Genomic DNA, 8,097 nt, shown 5'->3' with positions numbered 1-8,097 from the left:
GATAGGAGCCAAGACACAGATAGCATAAACCAGAAAAATACGATGGTCATTCAAAACAGTAACATTGTTAGGGATTTAAACATGAAACTGAAAAAAAATGTTAGACTAGTCGGAAATTATAAAAACATTATTATTATTATTATTATTAGTCAAAATATGAGCCCTATTCATATGGAACAAGCCTCCAAGCGCCAATGACTTGAAATTCAAGCTTCCAAAGGATGCGGTGTTCATTAGAAAGAAGTAACAGGAGGTAAAGGGAGATACAGAAAGAACGAAGCTCACTTATTAAAAAAGAAAAAATAAACTAACGAATGATTAAATAGATAAAAATGTAAGTAGATTACTCAAATGCAAGGAGAACCGTATCAGGGTAGCAATGTATTCCATCTTCGCTTGGACCTTTGAAGTTAGAATCGCACGACATCCTCAGGGAGACTGGTCCACAATCCAACAGTGTAAGAAATGAAGTCCCTCTGGAACTGAGAAATTCGACAGTGAGGCACATTCACTGCATACTGCTGCTGCTGTTCAGCAAATCTGGTTGCCCTCGGCAGGAAAAGGGGACCAGGGATCAATTGAGAATGTGAAAGATCTCTGCTGAAATACAACTTATGAAAAATTGACAAACAAGGGACCATCCGTCGATGGTCCAAGTCATCACTGCTAATATTAGGAAACAGAAACTTACCACCACGAGCCACTCGAATTAAAAGGGAGAAATCTCTGACAGTTTTCTAGAAAAGGAAGGACAAATGACCTAAATCAGGCTACAGCGATTTTATCACTGAATGAGGTAACTAGAAATAAACGACCCACAAAAGGGAAGGAGGAGATAAGGGGCGGAATCTACCTAGCACCTCGTGCCCATTGTGATAAAGTACATTTTGGGTAGAGCGGCAAATCGTGCAAGGAGAGAGCATATAAGCAGAATATTCACCACCACAAGCGAGCCTCGGCACTGGACGTAACCTCAGGATCAATTAGGAAAAATCGAATTTCATATATAACAATAAGAATAAAAAGTCGAGGGTGATCGTAGTGAATGCCCTCGTCGACTGCTATACAATAAAAAAAGATAGTAGGCAACATAGGTAATAATTTTGAACAGATCACTTCTGAAATTATATACCAAAGTTTTAAAAGGAAATATAAACATAAAGATGGATAGTAAAGGGATGATCCCGAACGTCGAAGGATTAAGGATACGACCAAAAAGATCAAAAAGACTGTATGTCTTCGAAAGCTAGTACTTGGTAAATTGTATATTGAGGAATCTGGAATCTCACTGAAGCCTAACACGAGTAGTAGGAATATATATGCACACAGTGAAGTTATTTCGTGAATATATATATATTTATAGAATATATATATATATATATATATATATATATATATATATATATATATATATATATATATATATATATATATATATCAGGTCCTACAAAATTATTATACACTTGGATGTGTCCGCGCATACGTACAACAGATTTCCGATGTTCCTGTCCCTTTCAAATTTATAAGAAATTTCCTGTGATACAATCTCATTTGTGCCCAAACAGATATTTTCCTTGGTTATACAAATTTTTAATCAAAAGCCTTTTCTACCCTTTAGAAGTGTTGCGGCTAAATGCTACAGCTTTTAGTTTTCTGAAAAGAAAACTATTAAGCCGGCTTTGTTTGTCCGTCAGCGCTTTTGTCTGTCCACACTTTTTCTGTTCGCCCTCAGATCTCAAAAACTACTGACGCTAGAGGGCTGCAAATTGGTATGTTGATCATCCACCCTCCAATCATCAATCATACGAAATTGCAGCCCTCTGGTCTCAGTAGTTCTTATTCTATATAAGGTTAAATTTAGCCATAATCGTGCGCCTGGCAACTATATAGGCCAGGCCGCCACCGGGCCTGGTTAAAGTTTCATGGGTCGCGGCTCATACAGCATTGTACCGAGACCACCGAAAGATAGATCTGTTTTCGGTGGCCTTGGTTACACAATATACAGAAAACCTCGATTGCGCTGAAGAATCTTCGGCGCATTTTTTTTACTTGTTTATATCTGACATTCATTTACGTGTGGGTGAACAGACGCGTTGAAGATAGAAAGCCAGCAATTGCCCTAGCAATGGTGGATCGAGCACCGCACCAATCATCCTTGGCGCCTTTCAAATGTACTGTAGATCATGTGTGTGTGTGTGTGTGTGTGTGTGTGTGTGTGTGTGTAGTGCTGATGTGTGATATATGGAAGTTTTCTACTTACGATGCTATAAGTTGATCAAGAAGTTCTGGAGGGATATGTTAGTTGTTGTAGTCTCCACTCGGCACGAATTCTATTTCGCCTCATCTGAAAGAAATGATTAGCATTTAATGTCTGTATCATTCAGAATAATCAAATAATCTTGAGTTTTTTAATCGCCGATAAGTAAATACTCATTTTTAATAATTTTATTACTAGAAAAACTTCCTTGTTTTCTTTGACAAAAGTAGGCTAGCACTTTGCTATTTTAAGTAACTGTAAAAAACGAGGCCATATAAGTACCCCACGGCTTATCGCACCCTTCCACAGAGCGCTCGTTCCCAAGGGGAGATAACTTCCAAATGCTGAAAAATTTCCTGGCAACCAACTAACATTATCTTTCAAAGCAACGTTCTACTCCGTGATAAGTTCCTGACAACGCTGTCAAGATTAAACTGTTATCTAGACGCGAAGTCTACGAGGTTAAGTATTTCTACCGGGAAAGTCATATTCGACCAAGCAACAGGCCAGTGATCCCGCGAAGAGTTGGGTGGAATTTCAGAGAGAAATATGAGTCATGTTGCAGGCTTCAAGGGATGTGACCTCATCGACATGTTCCTGATACAGTGCTTTTGTACATTTTTGTGTAGGCAGTGAAATATTGTGTTTTATACATTTACATACGTGTGTATATATATATATATATATATATATATATATATATATATATATATATATATATATATATATACATACAGTGCTCACACACATTATATATATGTGTGTGTGCGTGTGTTGTGTATGTTTGAGTATATATATATATATATATATATATATATATATATATATATATATATATATATATATATATATATATATACACATATACATATACATATATATACATATATATATATATATATATATATATATATATATATATATATATATATATATATATATATATATATAGAGAGAGAGAGAGAGAGAGAGAGGTAAATGTATATTAAGAGTTAGTCATTTCCTTCTCTCGTTTGTCTTTCCTCTTGTTATAATTTCATTTTTAAATACCTTTTAAATATCTGTTTGTAATAGAAAGTTTTCCAAGACTGCACATCAGTCTTCATCACTTGCAATAGCTAAAAGTCTCCTTTTCTCTCATTTCAACAGAGCAAGCACTTGTAGAACACCATCTCCCCATTGGTGTAAAAAAGACAAGTGTTCTGTATATAGGTTTCCCTACCTAGAGGGGAGTCCCTGAAGCCACCTGCATAAACATCTGTTTGTTTATCTTTTGGCGTGACAGAATATCGACTCTCTCGTTCAGCAAATATTAAGAGCACATATAGCCACTCTTGCCTTTGTGAAACATCATTTACTTTTCCAGTATGTACTTTTCATGATCCATCATTCTTTCCCGCTTCCAACTTCATTGTCGAAGACTTTACATGCGAGGATAAAGTTAAACCCTTTTTCTTAGCATTTTGTTAATCATACACATATATAGAATCCGTTCAATTTTTACTAGATATATATGTAATTGTAATGGCCACAATACACTCTCAACTTCTCGAATTCTTCATACTTTTTGGATACGCTTGTCACTACAAAGCCTTAGATCACAAATATAAGAAATCTGAAGTAATTCTGATGTATGGAAGCAACGTGTCCTCGTTCTGATTACTCGGAATGTGGGTTCGAATCCTACTACTGGACATCAAAATTTCTTCATATTTGCATTCGGATCTGAGGCTTTGTAGTGACAAGCGTATCCAAAAAATGTGAAGAATTCGAGAAATTAAGAGGACAGCGTATCAATTACAATTACACACACACACACACACACACACATATATATATATATATATGGCAAAAATTGATATATTAGATTCTATATATACATCACACAAAAAACACAGTAGATTCTATATACATATATATATATATATAAATATAAATATTTATATATATACGTATATATATGTATATATATTTATATGTATATATATATTTATATATTATGTATATATTACACATAATATTTATATATATACATAATATATATACATATATACATATATATATATATATATATATATATAGATATATATATAAATTCAGTTAATTTATAAAATAAAATAATACAGAAATTCAGTACTACGTTTATTTACGCATGTCGGAAAAGCAGATAAGACACAGTTTTAGAAGAATGGCATAAAATTAAACAAAGAATGTTTGTTTTGTTTTACCAGTCCTCTAAACTGTCTCATTTATGGCCTGACGATGCATGAAGCATATATGTCATTTTCCCGTTATTTATATATACATATATATATTTATATGCATCATATATATATATATATATATATATATATATATATATATATATATATATATATATGTGTGTGTGTGTGTGTGTGGATGTGTTTTAAATTTATTTCTTATGCTTACTACATTTACTACTAACGCGTGCGTACACATACATACATATGCATGTATATGTTACAGTCAACATGCGTAATCAGTCATTACGCATAATGACTGAAATTTCAGTCATCACGCGTAATGCATAGGGGACATTTATATATAGGAGCTAGTACTAAACACGGCGAAACAGTGAGTCACCTACACTGTTTCGCCGGGTTTAGTACTAGTCCCTGGGGGTCAAATGCATTTCGCCGTGTTTAGTACTAGCTCTGGGGATCAAATGTCCGTAGTGCATTACGCGTGATGACTGAAATTTCAGTCATTACGCGTGTTCAACACACACACACACATATATATATATATATATATATATATATATATATATATATATATATATATCTCTATGTATATATACATACATATGTGTGTGTGTGTGCGCGCGCATTCTGTGCGTACTTGCGCGTGGTTGTCTGTGTGTATGTGTATTTAATCTCTATATGCTATTTGATTAGTAGTAAATATGGCGAACAAATTTAAAACAGCTAATTAATTTACCACTATTCATGTCCTTTTTAATCATCGGATTCATTACATCAATAAACCCCAGGCAAAGTTGAAATATATCATTTGATTAGACCATGACGAATGGCGGAGATCTAAGTTTCTTTTCTTTCGGAAATTTTTATCAACTTCATTAGTACAGTATTAAGACGAAGACATATTTACTCATATATATATATATATATATATATATATATATATATATATATATATATATATATATATATATATATATATATATATATATATATATGTATGTATATATATATATATATGTATGTATGTATGTATGTATATATATATATATATATATATATATATATATATATATATATATATATATATATATATATATATTGATGCAAATGGGGACAGTCTTGGACTACAGTGAATGCCCTTCATTATCAGTTATGTTTCTCGGTAATTTTATGTGGATGTGAAAATGTATATAAATACATAAGTTTAAATTAATGTCCATGAGAACACATAACGCTCAGATGATCTGGAGTCTAATATAGTTGTTGCAACAGAGAACGAACTACGCAGTCATTACTGAATATGATTGGACACCCCTGTGCAGATAGCTTCAAAGTATTGGCCAGTTCTGGCACCTACGCAAAATGCTCATTAGTAGTGCAGTGAGCCTCGACACCGCTCTCTTCACGACTGACGTTGTTATTCTTATATAGTCATCAACTTCGTTGTGTCAACAAGCACATCATAATTTTACATCCTCACTCTTTCCTTTTTCTTGCATGTTTCATTATTATTATTATTATTAAAAAGAACTGCTTATGCCATTTACCCGCAGACGAGAAGAATATGATACGAAGAATAGAGAAGATTCTCCGCATGCTTAATGCCGTTGAAACAGCAACTGTCTTTAATAAAACTGCCCTAAAAAGAGAGACTCCTTCCATATTATTATTATTATTATTATTATTATTAATCCCTCGTCCTTCCCCATCTTTTTCCTCCCCTTCCTGCATCCTCCGAGTGTATCATTCCTGCAAAGGTCTTCCCAAATTAGCGTCATTTGGTCCCTCCCAATCGATTCCTTCCGGTCCATTGCTCGGCTCCTGTGTCGTTACATCGCATCACGGGAGTAATGGCTGTCTTTTGTATCTGCCAGCGAGTTCTTCTGCATTTATCACAAGCTATTAATTTCGTTTCGACTTTCGTCCGGTCTGAGTGTTTTAGAGCGACGGGTAAATAAAGCTTTTCGACGATGCTTTATCATTTCGTCCTGCTGAATGTGTTTTTGGGCGAGCATTAAACCAGTAATTTAGTGGGATGTCAACCGTCCAGTGAGTATTGAATGATTATTAAATGAAGTATGCAATGGGACAGAGACTGTTTTATTGAGTATTGGGTGAATATTAAACGAGAAATTCAGTGGGGTAGCGTCAGTCTAGTGAGTATTTGGTGAATATTAAACGAGGAATTCAGTGGACAGAGTCAGTCTAGTAGTGAGTATTGGGTGAATATTGAACGAGGAATTCAGTGGGATAGCGTCAGTCTAGTGAGCACTGGGTGAATATTAAACGAGGAATTCAGTGGGATAGCGTCAGTCTAGTGAGTACTGGGTGAATATTAAACGAGGAATTCAGTGGGATAGCGTCAGCCTAGTGAGTATTGGGAGAATATTAAACGAGGAATTCAATGGGATAGAGTCAGTCTAGTGAGTACTGGGTGAATATCAAACGAAGCATTCAGTGGGATAGTCGTCTAGTGAGTATGTCTAGTGAGTACTGGGTATTGAATATTAAACGAGGAATTCAGTGGGATAGCGTCAGTCTAGTGAGTATTGGGTGAGTATTAAACGAGGATTTCAATGGGATAGCGTCAGCCTAGTGAGTATTGCGTGAATATTAAAAGACAAATTCAATGGGATAGAGCCAATCTAGTGAGTATTGGGTGAGTATTAAATGAGGAATGCAATGGGACAGAGACAGTCTAGTGTATATTGGGTGAGTATTAAATAAGGGATTCAATGGGACACAGAAAGACTAGTGAGCATTGGATGAGTATTAAATGAGGAACACAATAGGACAGAATTTGTCTAGTAAGTATTAGGTGAATATTCAACGAGAAATTTAATGCGACAGAGACTGTCTAATTGTCTTTCAATTTTCAGTAAACATTACAACATTAATTTATCTCCCATTGCCGTTTATTTCAGTTGTTTTAGAAGGAAAAATAACCGAGTTCGCTTGCATTGCTTTTCTCTTCCTCCGCTTGTAGGTTCCTTAGAGTGAATCGTACACAAGAAATTCAATGGGATGGTGGGCTATTATAAATCCTGCGGAGTAATGACTGTCTTTTGTATCTGCCACTGAGCGCTTCCTTGCCTATTACTCACTATTCTTTTTCTCGTCCATTTCGAGTGTTCTCGAGTGAGAAATGAAGGAGGAGAAATTTGGCTGGAAGTAGAGAATGACAATGCTTGAAAATGTTTCTTATTCTTCGACTTTAGCGTATCTTTTTGATTGTACGAAATGTTTTGAAATGCAAGATAAATATTAATATGTTTTGATGTCTTCAGTTTCTGTACGGATTCAAAATATTTTTCTATCCGTCTATTGCTGTCCATTTAGAAAGTGAATGATGAAGAAATGAAAAAGAGAGAGAAGACTAACAACGTGCCCCGGGAAAATCTGTACCTTCATATTTCTTATTAGTTTTTGTTTTCCGTGCAAAAACTTATTTTATTTTCATCCACAACAATATTTTTGAATGATAGGTAAATAGGCCACTACACAACGAAGGGCTTGAGTATGATTTTTTTTTGCCGAATAAAAGCTGGAAAAAATTGGAAAATACTACCCATCCGAATGGCCAGTACGGATTAAGGAAGCTGGTATTAGGTTTGT

This window comes from Macrobrachium rosenbergii, chromosome 11, assembly GCF_040412425.1.
Source record: "Macrobrachium rosenbergii isolate ZJJX-2024 chromosome 11, ASM4041242v1, whole genome shotgun sequence".
In the NCBI taxonomy this organism is placed as follows: domain Eukaryota; kingdom Metazoa; phylum Arthropoda; class Malacostraca; order Decapoda; family Palaemonidae; genus Macrobrachium; species Macrobrachium rosenbergii.
Note: the sequence above shows the minus strand (reverse complement) of the source record.